This window comes from Pinus tabuliformis, chromosome X (genome assembly GCF_031772625.1).
Source record: "Pinus tabuliformis cultivar Carrire ecotype Pingquan chromosome X, CPIR1, whole genome shotgun sequence".
NCBI lineage: Eukaryota > Viridiplantae > Streptophyta > Pinopsida > Pinales > Pinaceae > Pinus > Pinus tabuliformis.
In genome coordinates, this window is record NC_142308.1 from 215,748,925 (window position 1) to 215,773,346 (window position 24,422).

Here is a 24,422-nt window from a genome sequence, read left to right on the forward strand (position 1 = left end):
GCAAAGAGGAAGCTCTGGTTAAACCAGAGGAAGTATGTCGAGACAATACTGCAAAGGTTTAATATGCAGGATAGTAAACCAGTGAAGGTTCCTATTCCTGTAGATGTGAGGTTATCTGCTACAATGTCCCAAGACACAAGAAGAGGAAGAGAACATGTCCCATGTTCCATATGCAAGTGCAATCGGTAGCCTGATGTATGCAATGGTCTATACTAGACCAGGCATTGCACATGCAGTGGGAGTATTGAGCAGGTTTATGTCAACACCAGGAAAGGAGCATTGGACAACAGTGAAGCGGGTTTTCAGGTATTTGCATGGCACTAGTGATTATGGTCTGTGCTACCAAGGAAGACCAGGATTGGATAGAGTGTTGGATATTCGTGGCTTTGTTGATGCAGACTGGGCTGAAAATCTGGATCAGAGAATATCTACAAGTGGCTATGTGTTTAACCTATTTGGAGGTGCAGTCAGCTAGATGAGTAAGAAACAATTTGTAGTGGAACTATCAACTACAAAGGCAGAATACATGGCAGCCACTCATGCAAGCAAGGAAGCAGTTTGGTTGCAGAGATTGTGTTCAAGTATGGGGTTAGTACAGGAAGCTATAAGGATAGACTGTGACAGCCAAAGTGCAATTTTCTTGGCAAAGAACCCGGCATATCATTCAAAGACAAAGCACATTGATGTTCAGTATCACTTTGTGAGGGATATGATAGAAGACAAAAAGGTGTTGCTGGTAAAGGTGGACACTTTGAAGAATATTGCAGATGCATTGACAAAATCTGTGAGCTCTGAGAAGTTCTCTTGGTGTAGAGAGACAATGGGCGTTTCAGGTCTGGGAAAATGACTAAGCTCTCTTATGGACCCCTGTGGAAAGAAAACAACAAGTGGGAGAATGTTGGGTTGTGTTATATTCTTTCCATGTAGTTAACAGGGGGTTTGAAGGGCTCCCGTAACCCCACTTTATGGGGTCTAGGGTAGCGCCCTAGAAAATTTTGGTTTTTTGACCCAATGTTAGGTTGGGCGGACCCACCTATGGTTTTGTGCATAATTTTTGCACATGTTTTTTGGACGCAATGGTTTTCGGTCCATGGTATTGGACCCGATGGTTTTCGTCCATGGTATTGGACACGATGGTTTTCGATCCATGGTATTGGATGCTTTGGCATGTATAAATATGTATTGTAACATTGAAAGGAACATAATGAAAAATCAAGCTGGTAGTCCCGATTTTGGGATCCAAAGGAAAATCTCTGTGTATATGTGTGTTTTATGTGTTATGTTCTTGCATTGTTTATTTTCTGTGTTTTAGAATTCGTATGCAGGTAATTTCTGTACAGGGTTAAAACCTACAGCAACATAAATAGGCATGCATCAATGGTCATGCCTTTAAAAGAGATGAAATATTACTTCAGAATTGCTACCTACAATGACCTTAACAGATCCACGAAAGCCTTGCAACTTCTCAAATTTTGGAGATCAAATCAAACTATCTATAAATTCGACTTTTTCATATATCCAACTCCAGAGCATCAGATTCAAAATAATAGCACTCCTAAAACATACTTCATTTTCCTGAAATAGAGAAGAATACAAATTCCTTTAAAAAATGATAATCGACACCCTTGGATGAACCTCAGTCGAAAACCTTGATCAATAATTTCCAGAGTATCAAAACTTTAGAACTCCATAGGGCCGAGGTGTATTAGTTTAGAGATCACAAGATATTCATTATGTTCATGCCTTGGGAGAGATAAACGATTGATCTTATATAGTTTATAAGAGTCTCATAAGGGCTAGCTGAGATCCAAAAAGGATGGAATTTCGGAGGGTTATTTGAATTTAAAATTCAAAGTTTTTTCCTCCACAAACAAATCCAAACTTTATTATTTTTTTAATCAATAATTAAAAATAATAAGAAAATAGTTTTAGTCTCATCCTTTCCATATGAATGGTGCCATAATTTACTTTGCCAAAAATTGTACAATGAAAATTTGCCACATAATCTTCCTTTGGAAGGTTTTTCCCATAGGTTGTGTTGGCTTATATGGGCCTAACCCAGGTTCGAAAGAATTATTTAGCCAAGCAAATCCCGCAGTTACCGACCCTTTCGACAACAGTCCGTGGAGCACGAACTGACGTCTCACTCGAGGTAGCAGGGGAGGGTGCTGGAACCAGGTTTCCGCACCCTTGGGATGTCTGGATGTGGTTTGGAGGTATCGCGTGCCACTCTACAGCCTCGTGCTGCTCTATATTTGTGCAGATCTAGACCCAAAATGATTTTAACTTTCTAAGATCGCGTTGTTTATAGATCTACTCTATTTGATGAAGTATTATGACTCAGATCTATTTAGAAGGGTCTTTAAGCAAACAATTAACAGATTTAACCAGTTCACGCAATTAGAATAAACTTAGATTCACATATATTTATAACATAAGTAAATGCGCATAGATTAAACAGTCCATTCATACAGTTAGATTCAAAATAACTTAGATTGTAACGCAGAATTTGCAGAAGAAACTTATCTTTATTTCCACTTATCACCAATACATTAAGATCCGCCCTGCGCACTTAGCTGTAGGGGTTCGTGCACATAGCTTTAGACTCTTCCAGGCCTCTGCGCACATAGCTGCAGAGCCTCTATCACTACCCAAATACCCAACTCGGACTTACGGATGCTTTCAGACTCCTTTTCTCAAGAACCCATTACATTTCAGATCCAAACACATACCCAAAAAGAACTACCTTTCCCTTATAGAGTCACGCTCTATTTATACCTTCCTATGGTCCGCGGACCGACTTACTTCCTATTATTTTATATTATTTCTTGGGTGAACAACCCTTTGACTTGACCTTTTACATTTCGCACTCTGCATATTTCGTAGGTTTACAATATTTTTATCCTACTTTCTAGGCTATCAGACCCAAAACTATTACGTGGGACCTCCACTACCCAATAGTCCCCCAACACAATCATCGTGACTCATCCCGAGTCACTCATTGGTGTGGCGAGACGCGCTGCCGTGGCTTCGCGGTTCACCTGCCTTTGAGTGACGCTCATTGTCCTACTGCTTCTTTGTTGTCTCCTACAATGCTTTGTCCGGCTCCTGCTTCATTGTTTCTACCCATACTTACGACCGATAATGCTCATTCTGCTCTACTCAATTAACACAGAACACCCCTTCCTAGGATTTTAGCTCTAGCAGGGAAGCCGCATACGGGACCTTCTTGTACCACCACAGTCATCTCCGGCCTTGGTATCTACTCTTCACACTGTCTGTGGCAGCTTGTGTTGCAATTTTTCAAGACCTGTGTTGTTGTCCGCGAGATCCCAATCCTCAAGGTCCATCAAAGACAACTTATTAACTTCGTTTCTACCCGTGGTCTCCGTTCATCCATCCTTTTGCCTTTCTATTATGGTTCGTCGACCTGCCCCTAGGCAGGGCGATGGCATCCAAACCAATTCTGCTTTGGGTCTCCTCTTTTTCGGTACCTCCCCTACTATTGATGCTGCAGTCTGCGGGATGCCCACAGTTGTCACCACGATGCTCCTTAGAGAGTCTTGCTACTACAATGGCCATATCACGACCTTCGGGCTTATTCCTTGTGCAGAGATAATGAACAGCTCCATATCGATACTCAGCATATGTTTTCCAGAAGTGTAGTTCGCCTAGTGGATGCCTCTCAGTGATTTATAAGTGATTCGAATTTCAATTTCACTGATTCCCGCCTGTTCTAGTGTCCCCATGTAAAATCTGTGGTAGCTCATTCCATATCTGGCTCGTACTCCTCTTAATTGCCCGCTGCCCGCTCCCTGTCGCCATAATGCATACATTTTGTCGTGAATAGTGACATGAACGGTCACCTTTTCTCGTAGCAACGCAGCAGTGTACTTTGGACCGCGACCACGATCTTAGTGATGGGCTAGATCGACGCGTATCCTGGCACTCACGCCACTTTCCCCCAGACTGCTTTACCATCCCACGCTCTCTTTCAACTGGCTAGAGCGGTGAGACTATCCTACGAATGATTAGTCAGGCTACCATTCACTCGGCCCGAGAAGGGGTTTCCATTGAGTTTGGCAAGCTGAACTGTGCCCCCATCGGTAACTTCTTTGACGATATAGGGTCCCAACCAATGCATTCAGAGTTTGCCAGGGAATTTCTCGAACTTACTGTCATATAGAAATAATAGATCATTTTCCTTGAAGGTGCACACCTTGATATGTCGATCATGCCATGCTTTCTCATGTTGTTTCTGTACTTGCTGATGGAATCCGGCCAAAAACCATTCCTCCTCCAGTTCCTCCAGCTGCGCGAGCCTTTCCTCCAAAGCCCCGAAGTCTGCCATACTTGTGATAGCTGTGATTCGCAAACTAGGCACAATATATTCCATAGGCATAACAACCTCCTTGCCATAGACTAACCGAAAAGGTGTCTGGCTCGTCAACTTCGTGGACATAGTTCGGTATGCCCATAGCACAGCGGGGATGCGCAAGTCCTAGTCATTTTGTCATGCATTACAAACCTTGGTCAACGTTGTCTCTAAGATTTTGTTGAATGCCTCAACGGTCCCATTCACTTGCGGGTGGTATGGCATACTCTGCTGGTGATATATTTGGAATTCCTCAGTGAGTGCACTAATCGTTTCATTCAGAAAATGTGTTCCCCGATCACTCATGAGAATTTTGGGACAACCAAACATTGTTAGTACATTCTCGAACAAAAAATTTGCATCTGTCGCAGCCATGCAATCCTTAACCAGCTGTGCCTCTGCCCATCGGGTCAGATAATCTGTCCCAGTGATGATATAGCACGCGCTCGTCTTCCCTCACGGCTCGATAGTTCCTACGAAATCGATTGCCCACTTCTCGAATGGTTGTAGCGTCATCTGTTGCTGGAGCGGCATTTCATCTCTCCACGATGGTTTCCCTGTTCATTGACATACGTCACAGGCTCGGCAGTATGCTTTCAAATCCTGATGCAAGGTGGGCCACCATAATCCTGCGTGAAGAATCTTTTGGACTGTGGTGCGACCTGCATAATGTCCACCAGCAACCCTCCCATGTGCTTCGACCAAGATTTGTCCTTGCTCAAACTGCGGGACATATCTACGCAATATTTCATCATTGCCCATTTTGTAGAGGTGTCCTGCAATCACGGTGAAATCTGCTGCACATATCACCAGTTCCTTTCTCTGCTGAACAAAATATTCCCGTGGCACAGTTCCTGTAGTTAAGAAATGGATTATATCCTCAAAATGACCATCTATTACTCACACCGCATATAGTTGTGTATCCAAGAGTCCATCCTCTAGATTTGTGGGTTCTTCGCCGGTCTCAATTCGGGATAGGTGATCGGGGCCTGCATTTAGACATCCCAGCTTTACGACGACCTCAAAGTCATACTCCTGGAATAACAGTAACCATCTACAAATGCGCCCCCCCAACACAGGCTTGTTCACTAGGTATTTTAACGTTGAGTGATCAGTATACATCTTAAAGTGGCCTCCAAGCAGATAGTGGCGGAATTTTTGAAGTGCGTATACCATCGCTAATCCCTCGCGCTCGGTAGTGGAGTAATTCTTCTCAGCTTTTGACAATCGGCGACTTGCGAATGCAATCGGGTGGTCAATTCCCTCCACTCCTGGTTGAGTAAGTACCGCCCCTAGCGTGATACACGACGCGTCGACATGCACATGAAACTTGATGTCCCATTTCAGAAAGACCAATATAGGGGCTGATGCCATCTTTTCCTTGAGTGTCTCCAGACTTTTGTTGCATTCCTCATTCCAGCAATAAGTAGCATCCTTCTTCAGCAATTGTTCCATCGGAGCTGTGATCTAGGCATAGCTTTTGATGAACTTCCGATAGTAGCCCATGTGTCCTAGTGTGGCACGTAGTTGTTTGACACTTCGCGGCACTTGTAGATTGAGTATGACGGCGATCTTTGCCAGATCCACCATCAGGCCTTGCTTACAGACCACATGGCCCAGCAGGTTCCCGAATGGGACAAGGAAAGTACACTTCTTTAAGTTTAGCGCAATCTGGTGTTAGCGGCAAGTATCCAGCATCAACCGTAAGCTCGCTACGTGCTTCTTAACCAGTCCAAACATGGTCCAATCATCAAGATAGACCTCTAAGAACTTGTGTATAAATTCTTTGAATGCCGCTACCACTATTCGTGAAAATATCGCCGACGCATTCTTTAGTCCAAAGGGCATCATTGTGTACTAAAAGCAACCCCATTTAGTGGCAAACGTTGTTTTACTCCTATCCTCTGGCGCAATCTTGATCTGGTGGTATCCTGAGAACCCATCCGTGAAGGAGTAGGCTTCTTGCCCCCCCACATTTTCCAGTACCTCATCTGTAAACGGAGTTGGAAATGGATCGTTAATGCAGGCATCATTGAGCTTCCTGAGATCCACACAGATACGAATCTCACCCTTCTGTTTCTTCTCCTGCACAACCATCAGACTTACCCAGTCAGACTCCTTGACTGGTTCAATGATTCCTGCTGCCAACATCTTGTCCAGTTCTTCGCGGACCTTTGCTTTATATTTTGGGTTCAATCGGTAGGGTCACTGCTTAACTGGTTTCGTGTCTAGCTTCAACGTTATCTTCATCATTCCTAGGTCTCCTAGGATCCCTTTTAGCTCCATGATTTTTGTTGGGAATAAATCTTGATATTCGCGAAGCAATTCGACGACCTTCTCCACTGTGGCGTCATCCCAATAGTCCCCCAGCATTGCATACTTCGGCTCTTCTTCAGTTCTGATATTGACTTGTCTCGTTTTCAATGGCGCCGTGATATCTCGATCTTCAATTTCGGGTCCGCGCACCTCATCGCTCCCCTCTGATTCTGGAATATTAACATTTCGCGGATCGTCCTCATCATCTTCTACCTGAACATTATAACATTTGAGAGCCTAGCTCAGCTGTCGCGACCAATCAAGCTGCGTAGTTTCTTTTGGTTCCAGTGGTGTCTTAAAAATGGTGGCCTTTACCAGCTGTAACGTGTCGTCCACAGGATCCATCCATTGATCTTCAAAGAGGAATGTCGACAAAAACCCTTCGTGTAAGATATCCCACTCGCCTGTGTCGTGCCGGAGCTCTGCTTCAGTATACCAGTTTCTAGGAATGACGTCCAAGGTGTGATAAAATAAGTGCACCCATTCTGGCTGAGGTTCTTCTTCGTAGGCTTTGATCCATTTGGTAAGGTGCATGTGCAGGTCATCACGTCCATCGTATTTCTCCGTTAGGCATAATTCCGGCTTCCCAAATCTGATCTTCATCATACGCCTGCAAGCACGCCAATCTTCGAAAGTCCCTTCATGTGTTCCCCACCATCGCGTAGGCGTCGCGTGCAACGCCCATCTCATCGCATCAAACTGTTGGTGCTCTAGTACTGCAACTTCAAATTTGGTCAGGAATTCATCTATTATTGTCAGCCCATCATACGTCGATAAGTCGCGATCCTAGGCCCTTACACAGTACAGAGATTTAGTCATCATATTTCAGTGTAGTGTAGTCACTTTGTTCAACCTGTGGCACCACCATTCGTCTTCCTTATCTGACTCGGAAGTGCAGGATTCTTCATAGTCTCGTGATATTCTTCTATCCTCCATTGTCTTGACCTACTCTCGCCTTTGTGCAGACATTCGGTAACTACAATCTACGTCATCGTTGCGCACAGGTTCAATGTAGCGTGGTCCTTCAACCGGATCTAGCGGAATGACTACGCGAAGTGACTTTGTTTCAAATACCATTGTCCGTTTCTTTAAATTAATAACCCCATTCATGTCGATTGTTATGCTCTTAACCTGCAAAAAGATACCCAAATACAGAATATGCGAAGAAAGATACCCAGAACATAGAATAGTGAGAGACAACAACAAATATTTTATTATTCAGAAAGCAATGTTCACTTGCCTCTTCGAGGGGGCAACCTCCAATAGAGCAGAGCTCGATACAAAAATAAGACACGATGCTCCTCGCAGGGAGTCTTTATCCTTTATATATGACTCATACATGCAATACCATGGATCAATACCATGGGTTTTATTAATACCATCTATCTAATACCATGGCCCATTTGCAACTAACTGTGGTCCCATCATTAATTGCGGGTTAACCACTTACAATTATTAATATGGGCTTTATTGACTCTTTACTATGACTCGATCCCACTACATAAATAAGGGGGTTAGGGTGGGACCCTAACATGCCCTCCCCCTTAAGAATAGCCTTGTCCTCAAGGCTGAAGCTGTGGAAACTGCTGAAGAATAGTGGCTGGTTCCCAAGTTGCATCTTCTGGAGAGGTGTCTTTCCACTTGACGAGAACTTCCCTAATCATGCGGCCACGCAGGTGCCTTTCTCGTGTGTCTAGGACCTGTTCAGGTTGGAGCCAGATTGACCCTTCCTCATCCAATTCAGGTAGACTGGTTTGAATTCTGCAATTGTTCCCAATCACTTTCTTGAGGCATGAGACATGGAAAACTGGATGGATTTTTGCAGTAGGCGGCAAAGCCAGCTTGTAGGCTACTTCTCCAATGCACTAAAGTACTTGATATGGTCCGTAGAATTTTGGAGATAGTTTCTGACAACCCTTGTCTTTGAGTGATGTTTGCTTATATGGTTGCAGCCTCAAAAAGACCTGATCCCCTTCTTGAAATTGGTGCTCTGAGCGATGCTGGTCTACCTGTTGCTTCATGTGGTTTTGAGCTTGATGAAGATTCTCTCTAAGATGGGCGAGCATGGTTGCGCAGTTTTGTAGGAGTTGATCCACTGCTTGTACCTTTGAGCACCCCTTGATATAAGAAGTAGGAGAAGGAGGGAGTTGACCATATACTGCTTCATAGGGAGTCATTTTGGTGGTGGCATGATAGTTCGTGTTATACCACCATTCAGCCAGAGGTAACCATTGTACCCAAAGATGTTGCTTTTCTGAAGTGAAACACCTAAGGTAGGTTTCCAGACATTTGTTGATGGCTTCAGTTTGACCATCTGTTTGTGGATGATAAGAAGTACTGAGTTTTAGTTGGGTGCCTTGTAGCCTGAGGAGTTCCTGCCAAAAATTACTAGTGAAGATCAGGTCGCAATCAAACACAATAGAAGTGGGCATGCTAGTGGGCTCCAGTATTGTAGCAATAATGCTACAACTCCTGGAGCTTCCTGTCTCTTAATTTTATCAACCCGGTAGTTCGTACAAACTTGGAAGCGACGGTGTTGTATGCACAAGTACTAGCTCTTGTCGCAGCTGTCACTTGGTCAGCTGGCACAAGTCCGCTAGGGCTCAAGCCAACTTCTATCGGCTCACAGAAGAAGCTTTATCAATGATGGACGAAGGCTAACTCAAAGGAGACTAGTCTAATTGCAGAAGGAAACTGAAAACCAATAAAGCATGGAAACCCTAGGAAACCCTAATTTGACTAGCTAGACCCTAACTATGCAAAACCGTGAATGAAACAACTACCAATAATGCCATTACTTGCAGTGAACTGAAATACATGCATCTAAGCTACTTGCATCTGAAAAATCATGTTTTTGTACTTTTTCATTAAGTGGTTGGACTTATTGTGATGATGCTTTTAATTAGGGTTTGGTTGTACAGGGGCGGTTGGAATGGAAGGAAAGCATGGGCAAGGTCAGAATGGCTATGGGAGGTCCCAGAGGGTCTCCAGCATCAATCCCCAGAAGTCTACAACGTTCGGATGCTTAGCAACCGAGTTTGCAGACTTCTATAGGAAGTCTGCAGGGGATCCTACAGGAAACTCAGGGGTTTCTACAGGAAGGCTGTGCAATTCTACAGGATGATTGGCCGTGGAAGTTTTGGAAGATGGTGAAGGGTTGGAGTGGTGTGGAAGGATAGGTGAGATGGAGATGGAGTTGGTAATGGCTCAGGAGCAGAGGAATCAGATGGAGGAAGAGTGTATGCAGTGGTTTGATGATTGGAAGGATGGGAACTATGAAAGTTGAAGGAGATGGAGCTATGTGGAAAATGAGAGAGTTGGAGGGTAAATGAGTAAGACAGAGGTTAAATAGGACTTGAGGATAGATCAAGAAGAAGAAGAAGGAAGTGGATTGAGAAGGAGCAGCGTAAATGAAACAAATGACTTATGCATCAAGACGAGAAATTTATTAACCTATGATAACTGTGCCATGAAACCTATGAACAGAAATGGAAAACAAGAAATGAAACCTATGCGTGGAAATGAAATGTGAAAGTATGGTTCGATGTCAAAAATGCATGGATGGATCTTCAATGAAAACGTTTATGTTGCAGCTTGCATGGAAATGAGAAGAACTGCTTTTCTTTTTGGTGGTTGGTCATGGACTGCACCCCAATCCCTAACAGAGAGATGGCAGTGAGCCTTTACAACCTTTTTGCTGGAGCTCCAAGAGATTATATCTATCCTCCTATCAAACTTAAGCAACTGAAAGCAAATCACCATAAACTAGTCCTATCTATGCTCAAGAAAACGACTAAATTAACAAACTGTAAATTTGAATTGCATGTGAAAGTAAACAAACTCAAAGTGCTGGAACGAAATGCAAACACATTACAACACTGAGGAGATCTATTGCTCTCAGGTTGGGCCCTAACCTGAGAGCTATAGCTTCTTGAGAAAACTCAGAACTAGATCAAAATCTGCCTTCTTTATTCATAATCTGATGTCATGCCAAATTGGCTTACAAAAAGGAACAAAAACCGAGCTCTAGCTCGTACTTCCAAATTACAAGAGTAATGCCAAGGTTCAAAAAGCTTCTATCCAAGGCTACGGCCTCAGTATTTATGCAAAAACGATCATCCAACAGGTGTCCTTGATTTTAGGAGCTCGGCTGTCCAACTAAAGTTTAACTGCTGATCCTGTAGGACAGTCATAACTACTGTTCCTGTAGAACAGTTATAACTGCTGTTCCTGTAGAACAGCTGGCTACTTCTAAGCTCGGTGGGGAGATGGATTGGAGCTCAGAGTTCTTGGTGGGAATCATGAGGAAGGTCCCCAAGACCGTGGACATCCTTTCCTAAAAACCAGCAGTGCCACCTCATTGTCTCCTTGTCTCCTTTTTTGTTGTCTTTTTCTCCCTTTTAATGCCAAAAACCTGAAAGCATCATGCATTAGTCACGTAGATAAAATGTCTACCCTTCTTCCTACAAACAACACGAATAAACCAAGAAATGCATGCATAAGCAATAAAAAATGAATGGTTTGAGCAGAGCAAGTAGGCCAAATGAGCCCAAATTGTACCAAAAATTGGGGCTCATCATCACCCCCCAGCTAAACTATTTGCTCATCCTTGAGCAACTTAGTCCAAGTCCTCATCTTTCATTGCTTTCACTACTTCTCTTGCATCCCAAGGCTCTGTGGTAGTGTCCTCTCTGTAGATGTGAAACCCTGCTTTTCTGTTTACCTCTTCCCATTGTTGACTGTCATCTTCCTTTGTATTTCCTTCAGTCAATCCTAGCAATAGTGGTGGGCTGAGTTTAAGGCCAATCCAGCTGGCCTGGAGGCTTTGCATGGACTTTTTGTAAAGGTCAACCCTTGCCAAAGCTTCTCTCATCCGGATGGGGGTATGGTACTCTCAGATTTTCAAGCTGTGGGCCAGGGTATTCCATCTGCGTGCACAAGCCTGGGCAGCACTTTCTCCCAACAACCTTTCCATGTCTTCAAAGTGAGCTATGGCCTGGGCTTGTTGGTCCATAAACCTCAAGGAAGCTGTGGGATCCGTAGCCAACTGTTGGTGGGTTGAGATGAGTGCCACCGGGTCCTCTAGTTCCAGCCTAATGAACAGTGGTTCGCTCACTTCTCGGTTCATGACCGATTTTGCTTCAGCTGCTCTTTGATCTTCATGGTTTAACCATGAGGTGAGGGCCATCAATTGCATATCACCCAAGGCAATGTTGGGATCCAATGAGACTTCATTAGGCAAAGCCAAGTTGTGGAGGTAAAACTCTGCCAATTTGGCTTTGTCTTCTGCCGAACTAGTAGTGCATAATTCAGAAAATTGTTGTGGGTTTTGGATGTGTGCAATACCTCTTTGGGCCAAGGTGTTTATTTGGAACTGAAGCCATTGATCCTTTAAAAACAATCCATAGGATTTTGCGGGCGGTCTACACTGAATTGCTTCCATGGCCCAACTGGCCATGCAAGCCAATTGTGCTTCCTTTTGTTGCAGCTGTTCCTTTAAGGCTTGCACTTCAATTCTTGTCTGTTGTTCTGCTTCCTGTAGAAGTGTCATTGGCTCTTCAAGACTGGTGGTCAGCTCCTTTTTGGTTGGTTGTTCTTTTGTGATGTCCTTGGAGGATGTTCCTGCTCCCTCCCTTAGTTCTTGTAGCTGCAACCGTAACTTCTGATTTTCTTCCTGTAGAAGCGCCTGCTGGCAACTAGCCACATGTTTAGCCATGGTGAACTCACTCCTGACCTCCCTGAGTTGATCCTGTAGAGGGCCTATGTCCGCCACCCCCTTTGATTTGGCGATTTGCATCCATGTGTGGGAACGGACTCTTTCTTTCTCTAGTTCAAAAAATAGAGGTACAGTAAATTTCTGCGGTATGATTTTGCCTGCCTCTAAAAATGTGTAGTATGAATTCAGATTAGGTGAAGGGCTAGGTTCTGGTATGTGTTCTCTTTCTATCCCTTCAGGTGGCTCTACCTCATCCTCCCTTGGTGATGAGGGCCCTTCTCCTTCCCTCTTTTCTGTTTCCTGTAGCCGGGCCAGAGTATCCTGTAGAACATTTTCAGCTTCCTGTAGCTGAGTTTGTTCTAACTTCTCTTGCCATGTATTTTTCTTTGGACTCCCCTTCTCGTAGGTAACTGTGATCCTGGAGGGTGATTTTTCCTTGGGAGAAGCAGGTGTATCTTCGATGACAATCGGGCTGCTGGATTGAGGTGGTGGCTTGCCCGTCTTTATCCTAACGCTTCTCCGAGCTTTAAAGTACAGAGGGGTCTCCCTCTTCCTCTTGTCTTTTTGCTTAGGTGGCATGCTGAGGCCAGCTAATACCGCTGCTGCTTCCCGTGCCAGAATATCCACCTTCTTCTCTTTGGGTTTTACCTTTTTGGGGCTTCCTGTAGAAGCCTGTTTTTGCAATTTCGGGCTTCCTGTAGAAGCCTGTTTCTGCAATTTTGGGCTTCCTGTAGAAGCCTATGTCTTAATGATTTGTGGGCTTCCTGTAGAAGCCTTGGTATTTGCTTTTGGGCTTCCTGTAGAAGCCTACTCCTCACTGATCTTCGGGCTTCCGGTAGAAGCCTTTGTCTTTGTTTTCAGGCTTCCTGTGGAAGCCTGTTTTTCAATGATTTTTGGGCTTCCTATAGACACAGGTGTCTCCACTTCCGCTTGCTTGCCTGCTTGAGTTTTTCTTTTTGCCTTGGGTGCAGGTGCTGTTGAGGTACTTAGGCTGACGTGGACCACCTCTGCTTTGTCCATTCTGCTCTTCATCCTCTTTTCCCTTGCTGACAGGAGAGGTGTGCCACCTTTTTCTTGGTCCTTCTTTTCCTCATGCTCCTTCCTTTGTTCTTCGGCCACCGCTTCGTGTTCCTCACTGCTAGAGGAACCCGTTTCTTCGATCAACATTTTAATATCCCCATCTTTGGTCAAATTCCGGAAGGATTCCCATGAGAGGGGGACCTTATATGAGTGCAATGCATCCTCCACAAGAAGCTTTATTAACCCATGGTGGGCTATCTGATCAGGTATGCCCTCTCTTAGCTTTGTAGCACACTCCATTAGGGACTGCAGGAGGTAATAAGGGATGCTCAGTTTTTGCTCTACAGGAAGGTCAATTCGGTGCCTCAACTCAGTGAGTAGCCGAAAGTGATATGCATACACGATGCTGAACCGGCCTTCACAAGTAATATATTTCATGATTTGCAAACTGACTTCATTCCAAGGTGGCAATAGACTCGTTCTTCTCACCCCGTTCTTATCCTCCGAGAATTCTTCCTCAGGTGGAAAGAATTCCTTCTTTGCTTGCTGGCTCAGCTTTCTTTCGTCCTTGTCCCATGGCAGACCCATAGGGAGTTCTGTGATCCGACTGATATGTTCTGGGGTGAGCTTGAGGCTCAGACCTCTGAAGTTCACTGTGGCCAGTGTCTGGGATTTAGGCTTCAAAGCCTGCAAGAATTCCTCGGCTACTTCATCATCGTAGCCCTGCAGCTTATCACAAAAAGGCATCCATTGTGCTCTGGTGAAGAGCTCTACTACTGCCGGGTTTTCCCTTAATTTAGTGGACTCAGTGGGTTCTCGTCTTATAAAACCACCCGGCATGATGAACATGGTCGTTTTAATTGAAGGTGGCAAATGCAAGAGAGATTTGGTCTATGAAGACAGAGCATGCACATACAAAATTTCAACACAGGCTACTTATACCAACATCCTGTAGAATGGTAGCAAAGGCACAGCAAACAACAATTCCACCAATATCTTTATGACCCGACTGTGGACGATGGTCTTGCCACTTTTACTAACCAGTTGCATGCAAAGTTCAGGGTTACCTCTTTAATTGGCCACCTTTTTGCGTGAGGCACCCGCTTCCCTGTAGATGACTGTGTTCCTGTAGAATGCGTTCCTGTAGAAATGCGCTCCTGTAGGACTGCGTTCTTGTAGAAGCAGTGCGCAATTCTTGGGGAGGACTGTAGTTGGCCCGTGCTCACGGTGTGCTTGACCAGCGTTCTGGTAGCCAACAACTTGGCGTATCAAAGTGCAGAGGAGATCAGAATAGCTATCCGAGTTGAAGTGTTGGATGATAAATGCATGCACATGATTTAGCCGATTGGATTTTGAATCGGCGTAATCCGTGGCGCGGGGGATGAGCTGTCCCCGCCGGACCGTTGGGCGACGTCATCCATCCTCCGCCTGCATATTCACTTGCTGCCGCATTCATTCCCATAGATTTGCCGCCGCCTTTCCTGTTAAACTCATGCTTCTAACGAGAGTGTTCTCACGTGCATGCCGTTCATTCTCTTTGTCGTGGCCGCCACCCAAACATCCAAATACACTTTAACTAGCCGACGTGGCCAGTCGACTGGCCATACGGCCGCTCAACCATTCAATTTTACGCTTTGCAAACAATTTCAAAGTTAGATTCATGCGATTTGATGGAAGGAAGGGTTGAGACACTTACCTGCGCGGCTGCACACGATTTTTCCAGTTCTCGGACGATGGTGAGCGGATCTACCTGCTGCGTGCGACTTACACAGACCCGGAAGCTCGTGGTTACAGGCTGCCAACGCTGGAGTGGATGTTTTGCTTGCATGCGCCTGCGTTTCATTTCAGATGGCGGTGCTGTGAATGGTCTCCACTCGAGCAGGTTGAACTGTTACAGGATCCCCGCGAGGGGTCTCGTAACAGTCCTTTCTCCTTGGGTGCATGCTGCACGATGGCGGTTCTGGCTTCTCGATCACGATCCCGGAGCTCTTGATGCATGTGGTATGAGATCCCATCATTTGTTTAACTTTGGAAATGGCTTTCCCGCGAGAACTCATCGATTTTCTTTGTTTGTGTAGGGACTTGGCCGCATGTCGACACGGGTGGTGGAGCATGGTAACAGCAACGTGCAAGGATGCCAACAGAGGCTTGCATGCATCCAAACCAATCCATGGTCGCGAAATCTCTTTTTAAGATGAATTCTGGCCGTCCAAAACTCCTACAGGAAGTTTCCTGTAGAACACAGAGCTTCCTGTAGAAAGTTCGGCACTTTCCTATAGAAAATCCGCGCCTTCCTGTAGAAAGACAACAGCTTCCTGTAGAAGATTCAAACCATGATAAAATTGCACATACCTTGAAAAAACATGGGTGCTCTTGGAGGAGGTAATGAGGTTCCTTGACAGCATGATAAGGACCCTTGGTTGTGAGTTGAAGGGCTTCCTCTTCTCCATAGAGCATCTGCAACCTGCAATTTTTACCATATTTTGCTCATTGTGTTTTCTTTTTTTTTTCTTTTTTTTTTCTTTTTTTTTTTAAAGATAACAGGGGCGCCTCAAGGAGGTTTTCACCCGTGCCATCTGCCCTGAGCGCCTCAGAGAGGTTTTCACTCAAGGATCTTTTTCAACCTTTTCTCTTTTTTTTTTTTTTGAAAAGCAATAGGGGCGCCTCAATGAGGTTTTCACCCCTACTACCTGCCTTGGGCGCCTCAGAGAGGTTTTCACCCAAGGATCTTTATTTATTTTTCTCTTTTTTTTTTTTTTTTTTTTTTTTTCAGATATTTTTTCAGGGTGTGCCAGAGGCAGAGGCAGAACCCTTCTCTATGACCAATACAGATTTCTCCATAGTTTTGATAAACTCTTGTCTTGAGAGAGGTCTCCTGTAGATCTTCAATCGATGCCCATTGACAAGCATGGGAATGGCTTCCTCATCAATGGTTCGAATGAGGACAGATCCATTGTCATGGCATTTCTCCACTGTATATGGTCCTAGCCATCTGGTTCTCAGCTTCCCCTTGAAATCTTTGTATCTGGAATCATACAACAAAGCCCAATCTCCCGGCTGAAATTGCTTGTCATGGAGATGTTGGTCATGCCACACCTTTCTCTGAAGTTGAACCACTTCTGAGTGAAGGAGGGCCTGCATTCGGTGCTCATCCAGGCCATTCAACTGTAGTAGCCTTTCTTGTTGTGCATGGCTGAGATCTAGGTCCAGTTGAGCTGCCATCCTCAAGGTATTGTATTCAAACTCAATGGACAGCAAAGCTTTCTTCCCATAGACCAGCTCATATGGTGTGAAACCGGTGGTGGTCTTCCAAGTGGTGTTGTAGGCCCATGTGGCTTCAACCAGGCGATCTGCCCAGTCCTTCCTGCTACTGCTCACCACTTTAGTCAAGATCCCTTCTAATGCTCTATTGGTGACTTCCACCTGCCCATTTGCTTGAGGGTGATAAGGGGTGGGAGTCCTGTGCTTGATCTTGTGATGAGCTAGGAGATCTTCAACCAGGTTGGAGGTGAACTGGCTCCCTTGATCGGTGACCAGCTCTCTTGGATAGCCAAACTTATAGAAGATGTTCTCTCTTAGGAACTCGGCCACCTTTTCTTCTGTTGCTGCTTTGATTGCTTTGGTCTCTGCCCACTTTGTCAGATAGTCAGTACACACAATGATGTAAGTCCTTTGCCCCGAAGAGGGGTTGATTGGGCCCACAAAGTCCATGCCCCACTTCTCAAATGGCTCAAGAGTCACTTGAGGTTGGAGAGGCATCTCATCCCTTTGGGTCGGTTTCCCCATTCTTTGGCATTGGTCACACTGACTGACATATCTTCTAACATCTTGATGAAGTGTGGGCCAATAGTAGCCCGCCTGTAGGATCTTGAAGGCAGTTCTCTTTACTGCAAAATGCCCTCCACAAGGCCCATCATGACAAGTGAGGAGGATATCAAAGACTTCCTCCTCCCTTACACAACGCCTTAAGATCTGATCGGGGCCAAGCTTGAACAGATTGCCCCCGATCCAAGTGAATGAGGCACTTTTTCTGATGATTCTGCTCTTCTCTCTGGAAGATAGGTGTGGATGGAACTGTGCTGAAACAAGATAGTTTGCTATATCAGCAAACCATGGAGAGAGTACTGAAATAGCAAACAGATGTTCATCAGGCATCTGATCATCCACTGTTCCATCTTCATCTGCAGACAAATCCAATCTAGATAAAAAGTCAGCAACAACATTTTCTCTACCTGGTTTATCAACAATGGTTAGATCAAACTGCTGCAATAAAAGCAACCATCTAATAATACGAGCATTCACATCTGGTTTATTCATTAAATATCTAATAGTAGCATGGTCAGTATGTACAAAGGTCTGGTAACCAGTAATATAATGTCGAAACTTGTTCAGTGCATGGACTACAGCCAAGAATTCTTTCTCGGTTACAGTGTAATTCAGCTCAGCTTTGGACAAGTTTTTGCTAACAAAGTAAATGGCATATGGAAGTTTCTGCTCAACTTGTCCTAAAGCTGCACCTATGGCTTTGTTCGAGGCATCAGTGTGGATGTGGAAAGGTAGGGCCCAGTTTGGACCTCTCAGGATTGGGGCTGACACCAACTTGTCCTTCAATTCATTTAAAGCCCTCTGACAATCGTCAGTCCATTTAAACTCCACATCTTTTGCCAACAGACCAAACAATGGCGAGGCTAGCTTGCTGAAATCTTTAATGAATCTCCGGTAATATCCTGCTAATCCCAAGAAACTCCGGACATCCCTTACCTTTTGAGGAGGTGGAACCCTCTTGATGAGAGCAATTTTGTTAGGATCCACCTGCAATCCTTGGGAAGAAATGGTATGGCCTAGCACAGTCCCTTCAGTCATTAGGAATTCACATTTTTCAGGACTAAGGGACAAGTTCATCTCGGTGCATTTGGTTAGGACATTCCCCAGGTTGGACAATGCTTCCTGGAAGTTGGCCCCATAAGGAGTAAAGTCATCCATGTATATTTCTACTACATCATGGACCAGCTCCGAGAAGATGCTCAAGACAGCTCTCTAAAAGGTAGCAGGAGCATTGCATAGCCCAAAGGGAAGGACTCGATAGGCAAAGGTACCCCAAGGACAAGTGAAGGTGGTCTTATCCTGGTCTTCCGGGCTGATTTGGATTTGATTGTACCCGCTAAACCCATCCAGGAAAGAGAAGAACTTCTTTCCTGCCAGTCCATCCAACACTTGATCTATGAAAGGTAGAGGGAAATGGTCCTTCTTGGTAGCTTTGTTTAGTTCTCGGTAGTCCACACAGATTCTCCATTTCCCATTTTTCTTGGGAACCAACACTAGAGGGGACACCCATTCACTATCTGAGATGGGGTAGATGAATCCGGCATCCAACAGTTTCTGCAACTCTTCCTTAACAATGTCCTTAAGGGCTGGATTCATTCTCCTCTGAGGTTGCCTAACCAGTTTACAATCCTCTTTGATGTATATATGGTGGGTACAGACCGAAGGATGGACTCCTTTCATCTCCTTATAGCTCCAAGCAAAAGCATCTAGGTGGTTGGCCAACAGACTACACAGCTCCTTTTCCTGGGAAGGAGATAGGGAGGAGCTGATCTTCAATGCTTTCTCAGGGCTGAACTCCACATTCTTGACTTTGGGAGTAACAGGGTTGGTTGTACAAAGATCCACTAAGGTGCTAGCTCGGGCATCCTCCACCAATTCCTCTAAGGGTAGTGCATTGGAAGGTGGATTCTGGATCAAGGTCTCGATCAAGTCATCCTCGGTTGGGGGGTCTTTTCTAGTGGTATCTAAGGTGCACAGAGGTGCTGAGTACACTTCATCTTCCTCTCCTTCTTCCAACCAGAGTGGTAAGTCATGCTCCAAGGAGGGTTGGGCAGGAGGGTATAGGACTAGCTGCTTGGACATGGGACCATTCTTGATGGTCATGTTTCCTGCCCGACAACTTATGTAAGCATCTGCAGTAGCTAACCAAGGCCTTCCAAAAATGAGAGGATATCCAGTAAGCTTGGCCTTTGGTTGCAGAACCAGGAAGTCTGCAGGGTATTCCCAAGAATCAATGGAGACCATGACATCCTCCACAATCCCTTCGGGAGTCACGGTGGAGCGATCTGCTAATTGCAGTACTGTCGAGGTCTTCCTCAAGGAACCCTGAAGATTGAGTTTAAGCATGGTATCCCTGGTCATCACATTGATGGCGGCCCCCAGATCAATCAAGGTGTGAGGTATAATAGTGCCATTGATGTGAACATCTACTACAGGACTTCCAGGATCTAGGTACTTTGGGCAGATGACTTGTCCTAGCATAAGGTCAGACAGTTGTCCTATGACATTGATAGTTGAGGCATCTTTCTTCCGTCTGCCTAGGTGTTTGAAACACTTCTCCTTAACCAGCTTGTTATATATTGGCACATCCTTGATGGCTTGGAGAAGTGGGATTTTTACACACAACTGCTTGAGCTCACCCAAAAGCTCATCTTCCTCTAGGTTAGGTTGTGTGGTGGCTATTAGTCTCTCAAGAAAGGGTGGAATAGCCTTTGGTTCACTTTCCTGTTTATCTTCCTCATCCTCTGGGGGAGGAGGTTGGCGATCTGGTAGAGTCTTCCCAGATCGAAGATTGATCTCCTGGATCTCCACAGCATAGGTAGGGCATGAGGTTTCCCCAGTGTATACCTGCTGGGCCTGTCTATTGTTGGGGTTCGGGTTCGGTTGAGCAGGCATTTGAGGTTGCCTTGGAGGAACAGGAGGTAATGGTTGAGGTTGAACTGGTGGTGGAGGCAAAATGGCAGGGGGAGTGTTGTACTGGGGCCTCCACCCCGACTGAGGTGCATTCCATTGAGGCTGTGGCTGGGTATGTGAGTGATATGGATGAGAAGTAGGTTGAGTGGGGTACTGAGGTGGGTAAGACCATGGAGGAGGCATGGACCATGAAGGATGAGCAGGGGGACCCCAGGAAGGCATAGGAGTCGATTGGTTGGGGCTGTAATAAGCTTGAGATGCCCCTTGCATCCCCTGCTGATAAGGTCTAGATCCCTGTGGCCTCCTTTGGTTGAGGTAATAGAGAGGCTCTGTGGGAGCTTCGGTCCCTTGGTACATGGCTTTAAACCCAGGTAAGGTTGGACACTGATTTGTTGGATGGTCCTCCTCACAAATGAAACACACTTCAACCGAATGCAATGGACATTCGTTCTTAGGGTGCCTCCTTGTGCACCTAGGACAGAAGACAGCCAAGGCTCTCTCAGCCTCTTCTTTCTTTTGCTGAATCCTAAATGTGTCAAGCTGCATGGCAATGGTTTGTCTCACCTCACTCTTAAGGTCTTCTAATTGGTTTGCAAGCTCGTGTTTGGAGAAAGGGACACTAGTTGCGAGGTGGCTTCCTCTACCTCGTTTCCGAGCTGCCCTGGAGTGGTTTCTAAACACTGTCTTGATGTCCTCATAAGGCAGTTGGTAAATGTCCCCCCCAGCTAACATGTGAAGGGTATCTAAGAGGTCTTCAGGGACTCCTCGGAGTAGGACCAACTTGAGGGATTCAGGGTCAAGTGTGCACCTGGCCCGCTTATAGCTTAGTTGGAACCTCTCCTCATAATCCTCTAAGGACTCATCATTTCCCATGGACATCCGAAAGATTTCCCCCTTTGTTTCCTTGGACCTACAGTAATCCCGGTACTTGGTGTTGAAGGCTTGCTGCATCTGAGCCCAAGTGGTGATACTATTCCCAGGTAAACCCATGAACCAGCATAGTGCTACATCCTTGAGAGTGGAAGGGAAAAGTTTCAACTTTTGCTCATCTTCAGTATAGTCATAGGTTCTGCAAAGGACAACAAACTCAAACAGGAAGGTATCTGGATCTTCAGTGGTCAGCCCATGGAAGTGAGGTAGGGCGGAGGGGCTAATGTTTTTCATTTTCATCTCTCCATTGGTCTCTCGGATGGGGAAGGCACCTTCTATTCTCTCATCTTCTCTTCTATTATCAGCCATAGCTTCAAATGGAGTAGTCTCTAACTCTTCTTCTACTATAGGATCTTTGGATATCTCAGGATGTTCACCTATAGGTTCTTCTGGGTCACTGTCACCAAAGAAGAGAGAAGGGTGACTCAGTGATGTGGTGGGGGTGTTTGGTAGGAATTTGCCTGATCTATCTCGGTTCCTACGAGGCATGAAATGGAAAAGACTTTCTTTTTCTCTTTGATTGCTTTTGCTTTGCTTTTCTTTTGGTACCTGCAAAACTGAGACAGATTGATCTGCAACTATCTATGAAAGATGCAAAATTAACTGAAAGCAGGAAAGGACTAATCTACTTTGCTCAAATGAAATTGCAGAAAGGAAATGCTAGTCTACGAAAGCAGAAATGCTAATCTATGAAAGCAGGAAATGCTAATCTATGAAAGCAGGAAATGCTAATCTATGAAAGCAGGAAAAGTCTATGCTACTTTTGCAGAATGGAAATGAAGTAAACTACTTAGCAGAAGGTAAGAGTAAGAAAGTAGAAGAAAAGCAACAATTGCTAATACTCTGACGCTTCCCCGGCAACGGCACCAAAAATATGGTGGGCTCCAGTATTGTAGCAATAATTCTACAACTACTGGAGCTTCCTGTCTCTTAATTTTATCAACCCGGTAGTTCGTACAAACTTGGAAGCGACGGTGCTGTATGCACAAGTACTAGCTCTTGTCGCAGCTGTCACTTGGTCAGTTGGCACAAGTCCGCTAGGGCTCAAGCCAACTTCTATAGGCTCACAGAAGAAGCTTTATCAATGATGGACGAAGGCTAACTCAAAGGAGACTAGTCTAATTGCAGAAGGAAACTGAAAACCAATAAAGCATGGAAACCCTAGGAAACCCTAATTTGACTAGCTAGACCCTAACTATGCAAAACCGTGAATGAAACAACTACCAATAATGCCATTACTTGCAGTGAACTGAAATACATGCATCTAAGCTACTTGCATCTGAAAAATCATGTTTTTGTACTTTTTCATTAAGTGGTTGGACTTATTGTGATGATGCTTTTAATTAGGGTTTGGTTGTGCAGGGGCGGTTGGAATGGAAGGAAAGCATGGGCAAGGTCAGAATGGCTATGGGAGGTCCCAGAGGGTCTCCAGCATCAATCCCCAGAAGTCTACCACGTTCGGATGCTCAGCAACCGAGTTTGCAGACTTCTACAGGAAGTCTGCAGGCGACCCTACAGGAAACTCAGGGGTTTCTACAGGAAGGCTGTGCAATTCTACAGGATGATTGGCCGTGGAAGTTTTGGAAGATGGTGAAGGGTTGGAGTGGTGTGGAAGGATAGGTGAGATGGAGATGGAGCTGGTAATGGCTCAGGAGCAGAGGAATCAGATGGAGGAAGAGTGTATGCAGTGGTTTGATGATTGGAAGGATGGGAACTATGAAAGTTGAAGGAGATGGAGCTATGTGGAAAATGAGAGAGTTGGAGGGTAAATGAGTAAGACAGAGGTTAAATAGGACTTGAGGATAGATCAAGAAGAAGAAGAAGGAAGTGGATTGAGAAGGAGCAGCGTAAATGAAACAAATGACTTATGCATCAAGACGAGAAATTTATTAACCTATGATAACTGTGCCATGAAACCTATGAACAGAAATGGAAAACAAGAAATGAAACCTATGCATGGAAATGAAATGTGAAAGTATGGTTCGATGTCAAAAATGCATGGATGGATCTTCAATGAAAACGTTTATGTTGCAGCTTGCATGGAAATGAGAAGAACTGCTTTTCTTTTTGGTGGTTGGTCATGGACTGCACCCCAATCCCTAACAGAGAGATGGCAGTGAGCCTTTACAACCTTTTTGCTGGAGCTCCAAGAGATTATATCTATCCTCCTATCAAACTTAAGCAACTGAAAGCAAATCACCATAAAATAGTCCTATCTATGCTCAAGAAAATGACTAAATTAACAAACTGTAAATTCGAATTGCATGTGAAAGTAAACAAACTCAAAGTGCTGGAACGAAATGCAAACACATTACAACACTGAGGAGATCTATTGCTCTCAGGTTGGGCCCTAACCTGAGAGCTATAGCTCCTTGAGAAAACTTAGAACTAGATCAAAATCTGCCTTCTTTATTCATAATCTGATGTCATGCCAAATTGGCTTACAAAAAGGAACAAAAACCGAGCTCTAGCTCGTACTTCCAAATTACAAGAGTAATGCCAAGGTTCAAAAAGCTTCTATCCAAGGCTACGGCCTCAATATTTATGCAAAAACGATCATCCAACAGGTGTCCTTGATTTTAGGAGTTCGGCTGTCCAACTAAAGTTTAACTGCTGATCCTGTAGGACAGTCATAACTACTGTTCCTGTAGAACAGTTATAACTGCTGTTCCTGTAGAACAGCTGGCTGCGTCTAAGCTCGGTGGGGAGATGGATTGGAGCTCGGAGTTCTTGGTGGGAATCACGAGGAAGGTCCCCAAGACCGTGGACATCCTTTCCTAAAAACCAGCAGTGCCACCTCATTGTCTCCTTGTCTCCTTTTTCGTTGTCTTTTTCTCCCTTTTAATGCCAAAAACCTGAAAGCATCATGCATTAGTCACGTAGATAAAATGTCTACCCTTCTTCCTACAAACAACACAAATAAACCAAGAAATGCATGCATAAGCAATTAAAAATGAATGGTTTGAGCAGAGCAAGTAGGCCAAATGAGCCCAAATTGTACCAAAAATTGGGGCTCATCACATGCCATGCAATTTGAAGATCTGATCCATGAAATATTGAGCGACCAAAGTCTGTGTAAACGGGTGGGGTAGGGCACAGAAATGAGCATACTTCGAAATTCTGTCCACAACCACCATGATGACTAACTTGTTTCCTGACTTTGGAAGACCTGTAATGAAATCCATAGAAACCTCCGTCCATATTGCCGCCAGGATAGGCAACGGTTGTAATGTGCCTGGTGCTTTGACGGTCTCCCCTTTGTGGTGTTGACAGACATCGCATTCTGCTACAAAAGTAAGGATGTCCTTTCTCATGCCTGTCCAAAAA